Source organism: Python bivittatus, unplaced genomic scaffold, assembly GCF_059951505.1.
Source record: "Python bivittatus isolate LINGU-HERP-01145 unplaced genomic scaffold, Pbiv_v1 ctg000200_np1212, whole genome shotgun sequence".
Classification (NCBI taxonomy): domain Eukaryota; kingdom Metazoa; phylum Chordata; class Lepidosauria; order Squamata; family Pythonidae; genus Python; species Python bivittatus.
This window is the reverse complement of record NW_028277040.1, coordinates 19,123,894-19,144,974: the sequence shown is the minus strand read 5'-3', so window position 1 is coordinate 19,144,974 and position 21,081 is coordinate 19,123,894. Positions and strand designations below refer to the sequence as shown.

The window sequence follows — 21,081 nt, the reverse complement described above, 5'->3', positions numbered from 1 at the left end:
AGAAGAGCTAGTAAGGGCAGCGTCCTGAGCACACCCACGCGCGTCGCCATCCCTTCGCCAAGACCCGCTGAAAGAGGAGAGAAAGGGGCCTGGAGCGGGCGAACCTCGCTTGCTTGCTCGTTCGCTCGCTCCTGCTCAGCTCGGGAGGATGACTTAGCACTGAATCCCACTCCGGCAGCCTCTACGCTTCCAGGTCTTGGCACAGCCCGGCCTCCCTTCTCCGAGCACGACGGGCAGGCGGGAGCGCCCGCGAGGCGTCGAGCGAGGGCGAGACTGCACAGCCTCGGAAGGGAGGAGGGAGGAGGAGAGGGCCCCGAAGCTGCCTGGAGGAGCCGCCGCCGCCGTCTTCGCGTGCTCTTCGCGGGACTTGGTCGGCTTCGTGAAGAGAAAGCGGGCGACGCCGCGACCGCCGCCTTCTCTTCGGAGCAGCTTTGCACGCGGCTCCGTCCCTCCACCTCACGCGCCCACTTTTTCCTCTTGCGGCGCCCCGAGCTCCCTTAGCCCAGGTGGGTTCTCCCCTGCCTTCTCTTTCCCGGGGCTTCGCGCGGGAAATACCGGGGGGCGGCGAAGCTCCTTTCCCTCGGCTCATCCCCTTCCACGGCCCCGGGTGGGGGGTGGAATTGAAGCGACAAGGGGAATGCCGCGGCAGCTCTCCGCTCCCCATGCAGCCTCTGTCAGAGCGGCTGCCGGCTGCAGCTGGAGGGAGGAGAACTGATGCAGATAACAGGAGCGTCGCATCGCCGCAGAGCAGCACCGAGCCCGGTCCAGAGGCCGGCGAGGCGCTGCCGAGGCATACGTTTGCAGACTTGACAATGGCTGTGTGCGGACGGGGATGGAACTGCGCACAGGCCGGCGAGCTCGACAACTGCGGCGGTCCAGCTCCTGCTGGGGTAGGCAGAGTAGCAGCTGTTGGGTTAGCTCATGCCCCTGTCCACACCCACCAGCCCGACCTAGGAAGAGAAGTAGGTCTGCCTTCTTGGGCGCGCGCTGTTGACTGTGGGGGAGGGGTGTTTGTGCGGGCACGCGGGTCAGGGAGCCCAGAGGAAAGTGCGGGTTTGTAGTTCCCTTCTCATACTGCATGCTCATGGGTGCCAATAGAAATAACGCTGCATTTTAAAACATACCCTACTTTTTAAAATGACCAATTGATATGTGTCCTTAATTCTCTCATAAATGGGTAGTAGTATGAAGGTAAAGAGTTGTTCTCCCCTGTTTTTGCAGTCAGTGCTATGTACCCTGCATAGCACAAGCCACTTCTCTGCATTAACTATGTCATCAGAAAAGCTGGGCCTGGGAAGGGTACTTTCCTTGCATAATGAGAAAAAAAAAAGCTGCATGCTTCAAGGGAACTGAGCTGTGCTGTGATAAACCTATAAATGAAGCTTAAAAACTTGGAACTGACATCAGGGCATGATGTTACATAACTCAGTGGTGCTGAAATGAAATGGAATGAAAGTGCTTGGAAAGATCTTTTTGGTTATCAGAAAAAAAAAAATCAGAAGGTTTTCCCTTTACCTACAGTACTGTTTTTGAAATACGTGGCCAGTGAATTTTTCCTGTATGTTGGAGAAGAGGAACCCCAAGTTTTGGTAACAGAGTAGACATGCTAAAGTATCTTCTTCTTAGTGTCTCAGATTTCATTAATGAGGAAAACTTATTTTACTTAATTTGCTCAAAGTTATGCAAAACATTTAATATTTCACATGGTTTAAAAAATGTTTTACCAGTGCTAATATGCTATATGGTAATATTAAATGCTTCTTTTTCACTTAGTATTTTAATATGATTGTCAAATTACCATGTTGCCACTTAACATTCTTAATATTTCTACTGGGTTATAGTAATACAGTAAACGTAACAAGAATCTCTCTGTTGTATTTTTCATAGTGAAACAAATTTCCAAGGTCGTACAACAAACTGCAGTGTAGCTTTCATTTAGCAATCTGTCATCTGTAAGATAAGGTGCCTGAGCCACCTTGGAAGATTATATTTACAGTGCTGCTTGAATGGACTCTGAAAATAATTGAATATACTGTATAGCCTACCTGCCACATATTTTTTAAAATACTGGCAGTGAGTTAAAGGTGCTAAAAAACTGGTTAATTCATTGCTCTAGTGAAAGTCTACCATCTCATTACAAGACTGATAAAGGTTGTTATTCTCTAAGTTATTAGCAACAAGATGTCACTAGCTAAAAGATAAAACAATTCTTAATAGCATGGCCCTCTTTGGCTTGGTCTGAAATAGTTGTGTAGCATTATGTGCACAGGATATATATTTGCTCCTATATTTAAATATATCCTAATTTCAGTGTTGTTTCACCAAGTGATAACATCCTTGACTTTCAGAAATAGAATTGGAACAGGGAGGGAGCAGATTAAGATGAAGTTGCCAGATCATTTTATTTCAGGATAAATTGATGCAGGTAGGAAACTTAAATGCACATTGTGCTTCTGTGCTGGAAAAAATCAAAATGTGTGTGCTGAGGAGAGTGGTAATGAAAATGCTGCTACCATAGCTTGTCTATCTATATCCATCCATCTATAACATGTTTAGGTAGTTGTAGCATGACTCTCTTCCATAATAGACCAAATACCCCAATCTAGCTCAGGAATTTAGGAGAGGGATACACAATGTATGATGCTGCATGCAGAGTTTATTGATACTGTCATTTCAAGGAAGTGAAAATGTTGCTGCCTGATTGATTGCCATTTTAATGGTCTTTATAATGGAATGAAAATGTTTTTTTCCCTAAGTTATAAATATGTTTGTCTGATTGAAATGTTTTGCTTCTGAGCATTTCCTTCCAATATTAACTGTTAATATTTGTGCACATGCATAATCATAATTATTAATATGTGTTTAAATTATATGTTGGCATGAGAGTTATAATTTAAAATAAGTGGGTTATATCTTTTCTAAACCATTTCTAAGTATATTAACCCACTTGCAGAATGTATTGAGAAGTTAAAATTTAATTTTGTATGGAATGCTTTTAGAATGTTTAACTAGAATGAGAACATCGATTAAACATACATTAACAACATAACTCATTAAATAAGTTAAAACTAAAATACTACATAAGTGTAATTTCCTATACATGAACTGAAATCAACATATATAATACATATTAGTATTGTATGTGAGTTTCTTAACAGAAAAGCCAAAATATGAGCAAATGTGTATGTTTGTTTATTTGCTTATTTTATTAGATACATGTCCTGCCTTTCCTTCTAGGAGAGCCGGTTTGGGGTACAGTAGTGGTTAAAGCTACTGGATTAGAAGTGGGGGACTGTGAGGTTCTAATCTAGTCCTGCCTTAGGCACAAAGGGTGGCTTTGGGCCAGTCACTCTCTCTCACCCTTAGAAAGAAGGCAATGGCAAACCACTTCTGAAAATCTTGCCAAGAAAATTGCATGGACTTGTTCCTGCATTCACCAGGAGTCAGAAGTGACTTGATGGACCATAACTAGGGAGTGGCTTTGAAATGCTTACAGTTGTTTTCCTACATTTGTGCCATGATGCAGAAGAAAAGCTTTAATATTAACAGCTTTTGATTTATAATAAAAAGGCTTTCAGCTTTAGTGTTTCCAAAGTCAACTGATTGCAATAGTATGTTGGAAGCTTCCTTTGCCCAGTGTTCTATTATCTTCAGAACTCTGAGACTAGCTGAAAGTAGATTAGATATTATTTTCTTGTTATAAACTAGTTTACTTAGTAGATTAGAAAATATGTATGATAGCTTCCTTCTTCTAATTTAATTAACATAATTTATATATTGCTTTTTATAAAAACAACCTCAGAATTGTTTAACATCAAAGAGGAGAATACAATAAAAACTTGGCTATGCAGTAATTAAGGGTACAGAATAATTAGGCACAAAATAATTAAGTCATGTAAAAGAAAAAAACAACTTCTTTGGGGAAGGAGTTCTGTGAATGGATGATGCTAGAAAAAATAGCCTTTTCCTGGTCCCTCTTCATCTTGCCTCTGTTGATGAAAACATCATCAGGCCTAAAGATTTCTAATTTCTGTCCCATATGCCATGAGCTTTTGCTTCCTGTGCCTGGTTGAGTACCTGTACAATTGTGTACTTCATTGCATTGCATACTGATGATCTCAAATTGATCCCTAGCATCTCTGGGTTGAGCTAGAAAAATGTCGGCCTAAAACCCTGGAGAGCCAGTTCCAGTCAGCGTCCAGTAGACTGAGACAGCAAGCCCCTTAGGTTCCTATAGCAGAATTATTATCTGTTCCATTTCAGGTATGCAGGATGAGCAATGAGGCTGTGACTCTGTAGACTTCCCAAGCTACATCTCAGCAGATAATGGAAAGAATATTTTAGAAGTGAAGCTTATAGATCAACTATCTGCATATTCCTGAATTTTAAAGAAACAGAACAGAAGCATACTTTTCTGCATTTCTATAGTTATTGAAGTCTGTTGTTCTGTCTGTCATACACGGCAAATGGATGAGACCTGTGTGTTATATGTAAGAAGGGATGGGTGGGAATTTTGGGGTAGGTGGGTTTCCAGTTATGATAGCCTATCTACAAATTAACAGGTACGTTAGCACTGATCTAGGGAGCAAGCCAGACCTCACAAGTGTTTTAGCCTCTTCTTCAGAGTGCAGTAACTGAAACTGATCCCCAACTCTAGCTGGAGGATGTCTCCACACAGCAGGTTCTACAATAATTGTGACAGTTAATTTGGGGTAAATATGAACTATCTTTCTCAGAATTAATCCTGAACATCTTGCCCATTGGCTAAGAAAATTATGAAGGACGTTTCTTTTCTTCAAGAAGAACAAGTAAAGAACTTTTGCAGAAAAGAATCATTAAAAGGGTAAATACAAACATATATTTGAAGAAAAAAATAGTAAAATAAGAACGTACATGTTCAGATAATTTCCTACAAGTAAAAAAAATTAGAGAATGGTAGGTGATGGAAGTATTAGTTCTTTTGCTCCTTGCCCTACCTGGGTAGACCCACCTGCTAGCTGGGAATGTTTGCTGTTGTCTCATCACCTGCCACACTCTGGGTGGTCATATGAAGGTCCCAGGGTTGTGGTTCCAATATTCAGCCAAGTTGCACTCAGTTTAAACCAAGGGTCCCCAAACTCCAGCTCATTGACTTCTTCACGAAATTTCATTTTGTTCATCGATGCCCAGTCATTTATTATATGAAAATAATTTAATAAATACTAGTTTAACTAATAGTACTATGAACAATAACAACAACATTGACTCCTTGGATAGCCCCATTGATCCTTGGTGGGGGGTCAGTATTGATGACTTTTGAGAACCCTGGTCTAAAGTAAATATTGAAAATTTGACAGATATGTTGGTAGTCACTGTAACTATGACTGTTGCTGTGTGCCAAATCATATCAGATAATACATTCGGCTATTATATAAACTGTTATTAACTAAAGTTTATCAGCTAAAGTTCAGAACTGTAAATGTTTGGTTTAAGTGCATACATTTCCTTGATGTAATCGCTGTTTTGCTTCTGAACCAGTGCATAAAAATAATCTGATCATAAGTGGAGTACTGAGCATACCCACGATCAATAGAAAAATACAGTCTTTTATTTTTTATAGATAAAAACATCCACTGAGAAATCAGTATAATTCAATAATAATTGAAATACATACACACAGCAGCTAGTCTGTAAGGTTAGAAGTTGATAACATTTTTTATCAACCATCACATTCCATCAGGATGAGATGAAAAAATGTGTTCTCTCTCTCCACCCCTTCTCCCAACCCCAGTCCAGCCTACTGTTGGGTTTCATTCTGTGTACTAAAGATAGGACTTCTTTGTAGTAAAGTGTTGTGAGGTAAATGAAAAATTACCATGTGTATTCAGAGAAGCTTAGCAAATACATAAGGTGGATAACTGATAACTACATTGACCACAATTGCAGCAGTTATTTATGTTTTAGAAATATATTTAACCTATATATTATTAGCAGAGAAGAGGAACTTATAAACCAGCTTTTTCTTTGCAAAAACACATATTCTTTTATTCTCTCTTTATGTTTGAATTGTGTTATTTCCTTCCATTTCATACCTTTTTATAATTTGAAAAAGCCTTCTCTAATTAAAAACAATTCTTTAAATGCCAGTTTTAGTCCCTGTTATATTTTATTGCTTGCCCTAGGCAATTATGTTTAACACCACGGCCATCTTTTAAGCCAGTTATTTATTAGAAACATGATGTCTGCTATGCTACAAAAAACGTAAACTTGGTTAGTTCCCCAGATCTTTTCATCAGGTTCAATGTTACACATGTATAAATAAAACAGAGAGATGAGAGGAAAAAGATAATAACTTGGCTTGATACTGAAGCCACTAAGTCTTCAGTTATTATTTCCACAGTTTTAAAATGGAGATACGAGGAGTTTGCAGATAATCTGTTGATATATAATTCAATAAATTATGATTAACTGATCCATAATTTACTGAATTAATCTAATTGCTGGTGTTCACACAACACAGCCACACGGTCATCCAACTAGTTTAGTATGTTATGGTATCAGGGTTTCATTTCATGGCAGGAGATTCTGAGGGAGATCTGTCCACATACCCACAACCACAGTCTCAATACTCCAGGAAAACCTTCTCTTGGAATCTTTTAGGATCGATTGGAGAAGGAGCAGGATGGCCTGAGACAGAGCCACGCTTGTAGGCATCCCAGCTGGGGTGGAGTGCTACATCTGTTCCTGGAGATGACAGGTGGAATAACTTGTGCTGTGGTGGGGATTTTGGGAAGAAGCATCATTGGAATCCCGTGGGTAACGTGTGGGCCTGGTGAGGCAAAGATCCTGCATGCCTGGATGAGAAGCAGACATTTCTCAGGATTCCCTCCTTTCTGCTTCCAATAAAGAGGTGGGATTTCTGATATGTGTTAGAATCCGACCAGTATTTGACAACATAGACTTTGAGGGTCTAAAAGTGGGAAATTATAAATTTATCAATTATTATTTCATAGAATAGAATAGTATAATCAATTAAATGTTTGCCAAGTACAGATATATGATTAATTTTGAAATCTAAAATAGTTTTATTTAGGAATTGAGGATTATTTCCTTCCAAACTTCATTATTAGATATAATTCCTTTTAACAAGTTTTTGCAGCAGTGAAATCTTACATAATAATTAGGTTCTTCTTTCACTAATTCCTGAGTAGATATGGCTGTTTTATTATTAACACTTTTCTCTATTCGCATATTAGGTTACAGATGGCTCTATGAAGCTACTATACACTTTTCTGTCCCCAAGATTTGCTGAGGTAAAATGACATGAAAGTTGCACATAATCAGTAGGACGAAGTGGACAGAATTACAGTTAAGTTTTCACTACTGTACTATCAGTTGTTACCATCATGAAGCTTTTTTTCATGAACCTTTTTTCATTGCCTCTTGCATGTGATAAATTTCTGACAGATGCTTGCTTTGTAGATAATGCTGTCATGTAATGCCCTCAGGAAACATTTTATCTTCAACTAAAATGCAAAAGAGGAGAGAGAGGCAGTGGATTCAAAAGTCCAGTGACTTCTACCTCCAGGCCAAATGCAAGTATATAGTAACTATTAGCTCATTTCTCTTTTGGAGGTGTTTGGCTACTTTATGTTTCCTTGCTGAAAGCTTTGCAAATATGAACAGTACCTGTCTTTAACTATTCTGTAAACATAAGTTCAGTGTTTTCAGACTTGAGAAGTCAGACTGTATGGCTCCTATTTCTTTCCCTGGTGTATTTTCTCTGTCTCATAACATATCAGCAAAACCCCAGATTAATGTCTTGTGTTCCAAACTTCCTCTTCCCACCCAAAAAGGCAGAATCAAATATTTCACAACCTCTGCGACCAGAAGAAAACAGTCAAAACTAATTTTGCCACCAAAATATGCCATCTCATTTATGCTAATATGAAAAAGTGTACTACTGTTTAAATTTTAGGGATAGACTCCTCTGATGATAAAGCATTGGGATTAATGCTGAAGGCAATATAGAATAATCACATGATTGAAAGGGAGCTACCTTCGTTAAGGCAATTGATCCTCTTTTAATACAAGGTTGTTTTGATTTACATAGTATGCAGTTGTTAAAAATATGATTAAGGTTTGTTTTTTGTTTTTTTGTAATTTCCATAATATCCATTTCCATGGAATTCTGATGTAATAAATGATCCTTATGTACCTTTTATTATATTTGGCTAGATTTTAGAGGAATTCTTTGTTTTCCTTGAGGAATCAAAGGTATCTCAAAGATGAGATTGACATAGTCTGCTGTTTCTTGTGCTGTTGAAATGTCTGAACACAAAAAAATTGAAGATTCCTGATTCATGGTAATGTAGTAAAGAAAGCAAGGATACTTGTTTCACAAGAATTTGGAAAAATAGCTATACACTAGTATGATCCAGATAGACTCAGCTTGTTTATTTACTATTAGCATACTACTGTATAAGAGTGAGCCTGGAAGGAGCCTTTGCAATCAAGTTAGGATTTTTGGCGAATCAGGTTCACCTACACCTGAACCTGCAAGCTATATATATGTACTTCCTTTGAAAATCAGATTTGTATAAAGTCATATACAAAAGACTTGTTCTGGGTGCCTTTCTATGTTCAGGTGAGGTGTGGGGAGTGATTGCTTGGAAGTAGTCTTCTCAGTGGTAGCCCCCAGCTGTGGAGTGCCCTCCCCATGACAGATACCTGATACCTACTTTATTGTATTTTCAGAACCATGTAAAGATTTTTTTCATTTGCCCAGGCTTTCTTTTATATCAGCATGCTAATACTTTTAATTTGTATGCTGCAATTAATTTTTAAATAAGTATCTGATGTTTATGTTACTATTTATTATATTTTATCATTGCTTTCTTTTCAAAAAACTTAAATATGACAGTGTGATGTAACATGCCTGACTGAACCCCAAAATTTAAATATATGTAGCTGTGAACACATGACCTGTTTTATTTTTTAATTTTTCCTTTGTTTTATTACTTTACAATCTTCTATTTACTTTTTATTTCTGTTTGCTTTTTGTATTCAGTAAATAAAAGCAAAGAACCCACAAATGTTTCATTTTTTAAAAAAAATAATTATATTCAATGCAGTGGCAATCAGTTTTAACAGAGAACTGTTAACAAAGTCAGCAAGTTACACTAATAATACTATAGAGAGCACAGAAGTATTAATGAGGTAAGAGGAGATGCACACTTTGGAGTAGACCATGGTTTAGTGTTATATCTAGAAGATTAACTCAGTTTTTTTGTAGAAGATAAAGGGACTGAGTGGATATTATGTTTTTAGCTTAAACAAATCAAGCAAGATCTTTGGCAGATTTTTTTTTATGTCAGCCCTAGGAGAGGATTTTTTTCAGCTTTAACAGTTTGAATGATAAGATATCAAAACAGTATAAATAAAATATTTAAATAATGGAAGAATAGTTGTAAAAGTTCTGCTAGTAAATGATTCTGAAAAAGAATGAGGATTCTTGCATTAGTTATGAATAGTATTCATCCTGTACTACTTCTTACATTTTTCAGAAAAAGCAGCCTTTTCTAGATAGTAAAAAAGGATGTTCCCATATAGGAGAGGGAAGAGGTTACATTTACACTAAAGGGGTTTAATGGATTCTTTGTTCCCTGATCATGTAATACATCTAACTGCTGGTATCTAAGTATTGATAGAAACCTGATCTAACTAAGCACTATTTGCTTTTGATTCTGTGGCACATCTACTATGGCAACTTAACATTTGTTTGTGGTCACATGGTAGTGTCAGATTTTCAGCTTTATCAGGAATTTTCAAAGTGCTTGAAAATTGCCTCATTCCTAAGGCACTTTACCAAGTATTTCTCAATGGGAATTCAATAATAATGGGAAAAAAACTCCCTGGAAGACCTACTTCCTCACTACTTTTTATTAATCTGTACAGTTCATAGCTATAGGTAGCAGTTCTCTTTATTTAAGCACAGTGAAACCTTGATTTAATAGGCCTTGTTTGCATGTGACAGAGATTTCTGCAGTGACTTATATCATATATGTAATTTTATTTATATCATTTACATAATGATTTCATTATACATATTATATAACTTGTCTTGATGATGTACTTTGGGATGATACTGGTGAATAATGTCTGATCAGTCTATTAAATGAATTTCACTTGCACTGTACCAGTAAGCTGTCACTATACTTTCACTGTACTGTGTACAGTAATATCTATTCAGATAGTGATAGAAGGGCTGATGGAAATGGGACTGATGGAAATGGGAAGTATCCCACATGAACAGATTTTATACAATAGGATATACCAGAGAAGAAAGGAGGGCGCCAAATTCAGGTACATAGGTACATTTCTCCAGATGCAAAGAAGATAATTTTTTGCTCAGGATTTTGAATATTGTGAATAAATCTTAAATTCTAGTTAACAATGATGATGCAAGTTTTTAATTACTTATACTTGGCTGCTTCAGCTTGTAGGAGCAACTGAAGAATTTGGAAATATTCCCCATTATTTCTTTACTGGAATGTGTGAACCAGGATATCTGATTTTCTTCTCTTAAGCAAGAGAGGAATATTAAATTATGAATAAACTGCTTTTTGGGAAAGGAATAGTAGTTTCTGGTTCCTATGTCACAGGATCATGCCACTAAAATTTGCAAAATAGTAATTTCCAGTGGCACATCGTTTCTCATTTTTGAATATTTTAAAGCTAACCCTAAGGCTTAATACCCATATTGTATGTACCTACAGGCTAATTTCTCAGGAAATGAAAAAAGGCTAAATATTTCTGCCTTGTGAACTTTGGTGAAATCAACTCAATGGCAGTGCCCTCTTTATCTCTCAGAGACTGAAAAGAATTAACGGAAAATACAGGCCTTAGGAGCAAAAAATGCTTTTCTGTAAGTCAGGACCAGCATGCAAATGGCTTTCCTATTTTTCCTCTCTTTTACATGTAAAAATAGTGGGAGGGGAGTGGATCATGCAGACCTATCTCTTGATTTTTTTGACACCCCCCCCCCCTTGAAATTGTTCCTGCCAAATGGACACTTGATTGATGCCAAGGGAAGTATCAGAGGCTGCAGGAGTATCCACAGACACCATGTAGCCTACCCCCAATACAATATACGTAATGGGTAAAGTTGGTCAAGCTTTTCTTCTGTTGGTTGCATAAGTTCTAATGCTAGCTCCTGCTCACATCATCTTTTTTCACATTGCATTCTAGCATCAGGTTTAAAACAGCCCTTCTTAAGCAAAATATATTTTCTGAATTTTAGAATGGTTCCTTTAGGTTTCAGCCTAGTTTGGCTGGATAGAACCATATACAGTCCAGCTATGCTTTGATATCAGCATTCATTGGTGCAATTGCATAATTTTAGACTCCAAATTTAATGGTCCTGTAGGGGATGCCTTCTTTGCCCAACATTTGTATTAATCACTCACTTCAAATTGTGAACATCTAATTCTGTGCACTTAGAGATGCTTTTGTTCTGAGTGGAACTCTAAACATCTGTCTTAAAATGCCATTGTTTATTCCAAAGGTGAGGTTGCCTGCTCTCCCAGAAATAAGAATAGGGTCATTAACCTTGGCAATATTGCTTTCTTTTTCATCTTTGTGCTTATGCTGAAAAAAATCCTGCTATTTTTCTGTGGTATAAAGAGTTGGGCTCTCTTAGCTAACCTTGGCCTTCCCTAGCATCTGACCAAATTGTCAGTGTATAATGGTCACATCTGGTGAACCTTGATACATCCAGATGAAGGTGTTCAAAATGTAAATTCCCTATCCCATCTTTATGTATTTTTCCATCTGAGGAAGTTAAATATACTGACAGGTTTTTCTTTTCTTTATGGCCAGGAGCTTTAATAGTTAGCTTACAACAACACCTGGAGGGAAAAATTTTCTGTGAATAGTAGATCATACATAATTTCTTTGATCCATCTACTGCATGGTACCAGTTGGATGCTGTAAAATCCCTTGGAAGTTAATTATCCAGCCTGATTCTGTCATAACCGAGCAGTTCATAGGGCTTGATACAAATTTCCTTTGGAGCTGTGCTATGTCCAAATCCAGTCTAGGTTGCAGAAACAGTCGTTTTAGTTAGCATAGCCACTTCCCTCTTGACCCTGCCACAGCTGTTCCTTTTTATGCTTAAATGGAAGAAGCCCCTTATCTAGACTCTTAAGAGCAATCTCAGAGCATGTGTATTGGCATATCCTGTGATTTGATATTCTCTAAGGGGATATTAAAAGTTGCCAGTGTTAAGTGGATCTGCATAGTTTTATTTGATTGCCAAGGACAGTATCATCATGCTTTCACTAAACTTGTTTTCTTCTCTCTTTGAACAAGTCATTCCTGCTTGAATCACTGCAACAAAAATGAATTCGTGGGAGCAAAGTATCTTTTGTATATTAGTCTGAAACCCAGTTCAAACTGCAAGTAATCTAAACTCAACACATTTGAAGATTTTTTTATCCAATTAGAAACATAAAAAGATCTCTGAGTAGCTTTACAGAATCACTGAAGTAGAGAATAGTCTTCAGAGTAAAGGATAATGTTAGGCTTTCCTCTGTTAAAGAATATTTGGGCTCATTGGTGCAAAGTTCCACCTTCTGCCATCTTTTAAAGCTACTGACTATTCTAATATTTACACTCCTTTTCTGATTTGCAAAAACTAGTATTTTAAATAACTGAGTGACAATAGATTGTTAATGGAGATGCAAACATATACTCTAGCTAAAAGATGTGGGATTTAGCAAGATCTTCTCTGCAGTTACAGCAATCAACTTAGACATCACAACTACATTAGAAACAATTCCCCACAGAATTATCCTAATTGTGGCACATAAGGATTTTGTGCAATGATGGAAATCTTAACAGTGATTGCTTGGCATGCTGTAATAATAACCTGTGTTTAAGCATCACAATTGCCAGAATGACCTTCATCAAGCTTAGGAAGGAAATCTTGTTTGCCCAGCATCCCAGAATAATTAGGAATGGTTGCTGGAGCAACATAGCATCTTCAATGAAATACCAGAGGTATTGCCAAAACACTCAGTGGAGCGTTGTAGCTAAAATAGCAAACAGCTTCAGAAGTCACACATTTTTATCAATTATGCCAGAAATTTTTACTTTGCTTTTTTTCATTTAGTCTCTTTAATTGTTGAAAGTTCTCTGAAGGACTGGCAAATGTAGCAAACAAGGAAGGAAAGAGAAAAATTATTTGAAAGTAAGCTGCAGTGAAATTAGTAATATTTGACTGTAAGAAACTATTCATTGAGCTTTCAGTTAATAATAAAATATTTAATTATGTACAGTGGGAGAATCAAGGAGTAGAAGTAGATTGGAACTCTACAAATTGCTTAAAGCATCCACAAAATATAACTTGATGTATTTTTGTGCCTTGATTACAACTCATGTTTGTTATGGTGGAAGGTTTTTCAGATAATTCATTATGCCAGGGTTTAAGGGGCTCAGTAAATTGGCCCAATGGCCTCCCCAATCCTATATGCTCATTTTTGTCTCATATTGTCATTTTGCTTTCCTGGTGCATACTCTTTGTTCTTCCTCTTTCTCCCCTTCTTCCAACAGGCAGTGAGTGGCACTTGCATTTTTTTTTAAAATAAAAAATATATAGGTGTGTGGCACTGAATTTGGACCTATCAAGAGTGGGACCTTATTCCAGTAGCCTAGGCTAAGTGGTGTCCCTGTATAATACCCAATTTAAGAGATCTTGCTTCTATTTCTGTTATATGAATATGTGCTAAATACTAATTTGCCTCTCAGTTAATGTGGCAAGAGAAAATCTGGCGCTGTTTGAATTGAGGCAGCCTCATATCTAGGATTACATATATTTGGGATGTGCTGTGGTAAATAAAGAATAACCATTTTTTCTTACATTGGCTTATAATGATATCTCTGTATGCCTGCCAACCTTTTATGTTAAGCCAGTCATGTTGCCAAATGATTTCCCAGGATGAGTTGCAGATTCTCGGTAATCCATAAAACTGCAGTCATCCTTGTAATATGTAGCATGAATTCTGTTTGGCTGAACAAAGTGGCCCTGAAAGCCATTGTAAAAGCGTTCTCTTTGTCTTGAATGCTGAGCGGGTCTTTCTCCTTGACAGGAAAAGCAGAGTTTTTGCTTCTGAGCCATTTCCAAGATCCAGTGATATACGGGCAGTACAACTTTTGCTAGGCAGCCAGCAATACTGAATTAAAATCAGATTTTTACCATTATAGAGGCTAAAGTGCTATGCATGTTTGACTGAGAGCAGGTTGGTTTACGTTCCTTCAGAATAAGTATAAACAGGGCTCTGAATTGAAAATTACCTCCTAACAGCAGTATGCAGTTTCCATAGGACAGTACCACCCTTTCAGCGGCATATCACGGATAGCATTGCAGAGGGGAACAAGGCTGCATCAAAAGATTTTAAAAGGCAGGGGGGAAGTTGAATTAAATTAAATCTTCAAAATTTATTGAACTGCTGCATTGTAACACAAGCACACACATGGATTGTAAACGCTATCACGTCTTGGTTGAGGTTAGTTTTTATTTTATTTTTTAAAAAATGTGCAAAAAGAAAACAGAAAAAAGAAGCCTCACCCATTCATGTAATATTATAGAATGAAATTATTAATATTTAACTCAGTTTCATTAACAGTAGGAAAACAGGGAAATTAAACATGCAAATTGGTCTATGCAGTTTACAATTCTAAAAGGCCACTGAAGGCATTCCTAGTAATAAAATGTCTATTGGAAGATAGAGATCTTTGTATAATTGATTATTATTTTAATTCCAGGTTTAAACTAAACTAAGGAGTATATGATCAAAATAAAGAGGGACGTTTCTCTCATACATATTCTCCCACTTATGATATGGGAGGCAATAGGCCAAAGCTGAAGAGTTTTAGTGGACAACTGAATCTGGGAAGTAGTAGAAAATGTTTTATCTGTGGTTTGCCTGATAGCTGAAATTTTCCAAGATGGCCTTTCAGACTTCTAGCTGTGTAAAAGAGGCCTTCTTTAATTCTAGATTTGCTTAGAAATTGCGCAAAATCATCCCAGCAATCTAAACCCTCAGATGTAACAGTTTTTCATCATAGTGAAAATTTTATTCCTGTTGGGCAGAAGAACTTTGAGTGTAGAATATATGCTCATTATGCAAAAGGCCCTAGGTCTGAATCCTGCTGTCTTTAGTGAAAAGATGCCAGATAATGGATTGGGAGTGGGGGTGGGGCGGGGAATCTTCTGCCTGAGATCCTGGTGAACATCAGCCCATCAGAATAAGCAGTAATGAGCTTGATGGTCAAGCATTTGTTCAGTGTAACACGCACTAGCTTTTACTGTATTTATCACTGTGTGACCAGTGCAAGATTCATTTTAAGCAATGAAGTAAACAGATCATATCCAGATAAGTGTGCTTTCTCTCACATCCTCACGGGTCCTGGCTAATTCGTACGGATATATTATAAACTAAAATGTAGAAAGGTGTTCCTGTTTCAAAGGCTAAGCATAAATATTCTATCTGTAAATCTTTTTTATGAAACCCTTAAGACTGCAGTAATCTATAAAGTAGACAGTCTCACTGAAGTTAATGCCTGAGTTGAAGTTTACTTGTACTGATCGTTCATGCTTTCTTTCCTGACTGCTTTTAGTATTAAGTTACAATTCGTTGGTGATACTTAAGAGGAATATGGGTTGTTTGCATGATTGTGTAATGCTTACTGTAATGAATTAAGCTGGTGAGATGGGAACTAATGTTTCCCCCACTAGAGAAAACGTTTATGTCTACATAGATCAGGTGTCTCTTGGGCCAGCAAAACAATGACCAAATGTCCATTGACTTAGAAGGGTGGAAAGAAGAGATCTACCTATTAAATCTTGGAGCACAGAACTACAGCTTTGACTCCTGTGCACTGCAGTAGGCCGTTCTCCCATGCATATACGTATTGCTTCATTTTTGTCTGCAGTAAAGAAATTAATTTGTCTGTGCCAGGTCAGTGAATATTTTGCCAAATAAGTCAGTTCTGGATAAGGGGTTCCTGTCTGAAGAGTCAAGATTTCCTACTGTGCCTGTGGGAAGCCTTATTGTTTGTCTGATTGTTATAACTGCTTTGTATTTATTCTGTTGTGTTTAATATATCAGTGATTTAATGAATTTTAGTTCCTTCATCTTCTACAGACCTTTTTTTTTTTAATTTACTGGGAGGAGATTCAGTCACTATAATCTTTGTTTAGAATAGAGAATATGATCATTCAATAATCATCATCATCATCATCATCATCATCATCATCATCATTTGTTTTCTTTGGTCCCTCTTCCAACTCCTTTAGTCCTGCTATGGCCCACTTAATCTTTTCAATTGAGTGATTTGATTTCATATCTCTGCTCTGAAATATTATTGTGGATGTTGCATTGTGAGTGTTAGACTCCAGAATAAAATCTGCAGAGTATTTTTGTTTTCTTGCTGTTTCCATTACTGTAATGGAAAATGGGCTTTCTGAGCCAGGATTTTTTAGCCATGGTTTTGGATACTTTGTCATTCTGTATGCAAACCAAGTGCGTTGGTGAGTCGCTGCCTCCTTGCAGATAGGGTGAAAGGACTGGAAACAAACAAATATCTTACACAAATTCTTCCTTGCTCTGAGTCATTACTGAGTTGTTGCCACAGTAATGCTACTAGTGGTTTGTATTTGTATTCACATTTGGAGATTCTGCTTGTATTGTGAATATAGGGTTGTACCAGTGGGGCACTTATTGGAATTTTATGTATTTACATTAAAAATTGTTTCCTACTAGTGCATATCTAGCATTTGGTGCAGCTAACAGTGACTAACGGTACAAAATTAATTTAAAAGAAAAAAACAAAAAATTAAAAAAATTAATTAACAAAAGGCAGGCAACTTATTCAATATTTACACCGTGGAGATAAAACCTGAACACCTCAATTGCTGTTTTTTTCCTTGCTCTTTGGTTCTTAACTCTTGTTCATGTCCTTAACCTTGATATACATAATAAAGATTTGCATTTCTTACTGAATGGGCCTACTTATTCTGAACAGATTATAACTTCATACAGTCTCTCTGCTCCCATTAAACTACAGAAAGAAAGGTGGAAGCAGGGGGTTTGTCACTTTCCGCCTCCTGAGTAAACCTGTGCAGAGAGAAAGAGTTTCTTGGGAATAAAGTAGTTAGTAGCAGTATTCATCATAGGCTTTCCTGAGGAATTGTGGGAGGATACAGGACAGTGACTGATGAATCTAGATTGTGGGAATCAGGTGGCCTAGTCCATTACATCTCTCTGCATGCATGTGCTTTACATTAATTATCACTAGGCATACCATACTTTGGCTGCAAGATCAGAAAGATTACTAGAGTTTTCTGTATTCTCTTGCTGCCATCTAGTTGTTCTCCATATTTTTGCAGCATATACAGTGGTACCTCGGTTCACGAATGCTTCTGTTCACGACCAATTCGGGTCACGAACAGCTCCGTTCGCAAAATTTTGCCTCTGTTCGCAAATGCCGGATTGGGTGACGAACAGGATCCGCGGCCATTTTCCCTCCCGTGACATTTGGTCGCGGCTTCCTGTAGGGAGGGGGACTCTCCCTCCAAGCAATAACCGCCTCCCCACCCACCTTCCTGTCCTCCACGCCAGAAGTTGCGTCGAGCAAGGTTAGCGTTCTCTCTCTTCGTACTGTATTTTGTTTCATATTTTTGCGGTTTAAAAAAAATAACACATATGGTTCAGAACGGATTAACCGTAATTACATTGAACCTTATGGGGAAATTTGATTCGGGACGCGACCAAAAATCGGTTGGCGACCAAATTCGGAGGGGTCAGAACGGATTAACCGTATTTACATTGAACCTTATGGGGAAATTTGATTCGGGTTGCAACCAATTCGGGTCGCGACCAGAGTCGCGGAACGAATTAAGTTCGTGAACCAAGGTACCACTGTATATATTCCTGAGATAAACAGTGGTAAATTCTGTAAATTTATAATGAACCTGGACGGCACCATTGTCAATTACACCAACTATTTGTTACATAGATGCATAGTCCCATGCCCCTGCCTATCTATAATTTAATATGAAAATTCACATGCAGAGTAGCTTTTGGACACCAATATCCTATGGTTGATGCAGACAGTTTGTAGAAGATCAGAAATCATAATGATGAAATAAAATCTTGCAGTACATACTGTACTACATGCAATATTATTCATTTTGCTGTCCATTTAGGTTTGCTCCTGTACTCATTCATTGTATGTTTTAGAGAACTAGTGTGGTACAGTATTGTATTAAAGACTGGAATTGGGAAGATCCAGGTTTAACTTCACCTGTGGAAATATAATGGGCACTGACACACAGTCTCTCTCTCATCTCATCTCATCTCATCTCAACCTGTCACACAGGGTTGCTATTGTGGGGATAAAATGGAGCTCATGTGAGATATAAATCAAATCAATCAATCAATAATCTCCTTAGTCTTTGCATATTTTCATAGGCTGCATAATGTTTCTAATCTCTGCACCTTGAGTTGCACTGTTAATTATGTCATAATGTCTTATCATCTTCTTCAAGGAGAAGTCCAATTAAGAATACAAAACTGGTCTGGATTTTTTAAAAGAATAAGACCCAGAGTGCATCCATTTCTATTGGCAAATTATCTGTTTTAATTAACACTGACGTTGCCTTTTTAGATACTATAGTACGATAATGAGAACTGCTGCATCTATGCCATTCCTATGATACTTAATATGGTATTTTCTTAACACTTCCAGATAGTGTTAAAGCAGTCAAACTTTTTTTCCTCCAAAAATACTTGTGTATACCCAGTAGAGTTTTCTCTGGCAGAAATCTGGAAGAGAGTGAGAAACTGTTGGCATGCTGTTAAAAAGCTTACATTAGGAAAGGAATGTTTTGCACTGAAAAGGAATGTAGTCTGTAACTAAGGCATCGTCTCTGTTTGGAAACTTAAATTATGATGGATGCCATTGACTTTCAGAGAGCAAGTGTCAGACAAGACATACCACACCATACAGACAATTGAGGATTTCTTTTTTTAAAGACATATTTGACTTATTGTACTGTTGATGCTAAAATAAATAGATATTCTGGAGGTGACATTTAATGATGGAACTTTTTATTTATGTGTTCACTGTAATAAGCAAGCTGTACTTAGGACTAGGAATGTTTTATCTAATTGCTGAGTAGTCCCATACAAACAAAACAGCACTATCAATAATACTGGTAATTTATACAGCTTTTCAGTGCAAAGGTATACATGGTGATTCTAATCCATTACATAGTTATGAGTACAGAATCAGCAGGATATTACTTACTGCAGATTAATCTACTATTAAAGAGCAAGATTAAGTGTGGGTGTAACCTTCACTCTCATTTGTGGGTGTTAAGGAAAACTATTTCTCAGTTCCTCTCCCTCTACTTTCCTCCAGTAGTTCTCTCTACTCAATGAATTTAATAATACTGACTTTATTAAAGTCACTCTATTAGGCTTTTAGGATGCATTCAGACGAGACTCCATGTCCTTGGAGTTAATGGCAGTAGCAATAAGTAGCATATTAGGGCAACTAGTTTACATGATATTGACCATTGCATGCTATATCTGTGCAGTACTTCAGATTGCAGTTGTGGCACAATCCTTACAACAGACGTGGCTTTAAAGTGTTGAAGGTAGATTATTCATTCATGTTCCTTTATATTCTGAAACATATTTTTCAAATCAAAGTCCTCCACAGCTCTAATAGCTACTTATCTTTAATAATGTGATTATATCAGTGCATTTTACTATTTTACTAGTACTACCACTTGTACTTTCTAAAGTGAGGACACTCTAGAAAGGTGCTTGTTTTAGCTAATTCACTATTTACAAGAAGTTATTTATTTGTTTATTTTTACAGTTTGCATAGAAGTCTTTACTAATTTTAACAAGATTGGATAAAAGGGAATAAGCAGCTCAAAGTCTCCCACTAAACTCCATGGGTTAGTTGGGACTTGTTGTTCAGTCTCTCTGGTTAAGATCCAACACATGCATACGTATGCATGCACAAACACTCTCATATGGACAAACATATACAGTCCTAAGCACACAACACACAGACACAGCAATCAAATAAATAGTCATAAACACATTCACACTCATGACTGCATTCTATCCCTTTTATTGCCTATCCACTATAGTAATAGTAGTAACAGATAGAGGAAAGTTAGGATCTTGGCTGTGAAGCCCAGAAGGGGGAATAAGGATAGTAAGGGAGTAAGACATCTGGAACATGGTCTGAGGAAGAGTGGGTCCTGGGTTGAGAAGCAAAGAAGGAGGCAGTAGGGCTGGATCCTGCATTGGAGAGGACAGGAAGGAAATGGAGAAAGCTTAATCTTTGGGAATGCAGCAGTGGAGGCAGGTTTGGAGGGTGCTGTGGTTGAGGACAGGCAGAAAAGAGACATGGCCCAAAGGGGATGGAAAGAGAAAGTAGAGGAAATGGGCATATGGAGACGTAGTGAGGTTGAAGAACAAGGGAAAAAGTGATGGATAGAACATAAGAACATAAGCAGTACCTTGCTGGATTGGACCCCTGGCCCATCCAGTGCAGCAATCTGTTCTCACAGTGGCCATTGATTGCATGAGGAAGTCCACTAGTCTCCCAGCAGATGGCCTTCTGGGGTAGCCATATTGCCATCAAGGCTAATAACCATTAATCCTGATTACTTCCATGAATCAGTCCAATCCTTTTTTGGAGCCAGCTAAGCTGGTAGCCAGCACTACAGATGTGGTAGCAAATTCCAAAGCTGAATTACACATTGTATAAAAAAATATTTCCTTCTGTCTGTCCTGATTCTTCCAAGATTCAATTTCATTGGGTAACCTCTGGTTCTAGTATTTGGGGAAGGGGAAAATAGTTTCCTCATGTCCACTTATCCACGCCATGCGTAATTTTGTATACCTCAATCATGTCCCTTCCCATTCCTTTGTAGACTAAGAAGCCCCAAATATCACAACCTTTCCTCCTAGGGAAGAAACTGTTCCAGCCCCTTGATTGTCTTAGTTGCCC

The 21,081-nt window shown here is 37.8% G+C and overlaps 1 protein-coding gene across 10 annotated transcripts in view; it reads left to right on the top strand.

The window, feature by feature from the left end:
* Positions 1–234: 234 nt before the first annotated feature.
* The window catches only part of OSBPL6 (oxysterol binding protein like 6), a 103,340-nt gene continuing 82,493 nt past the window's right edge, over positions 235–21,081 (top strand). For 4 of the 10 annotated variants that reach the window (XM_088135767.1, XM_025169814.2, XM_025169812.2 and 1 more), the window contains exons 1-2: positions 236–506; positions 7,236–7,347. The gene's annotated coding sequence lies outside the window, so the exon portion shown is untranslated. Of the gene's footprint in view, positions 507–568; positions 963–7,235; positions 7,348–21,081 lie in introns of those variants that run through there. The other 6 variants (XM_025169811.2, XM_025169813.2, XM_007433180.4 and 3 more) reach the window with 4 other exon arrangements.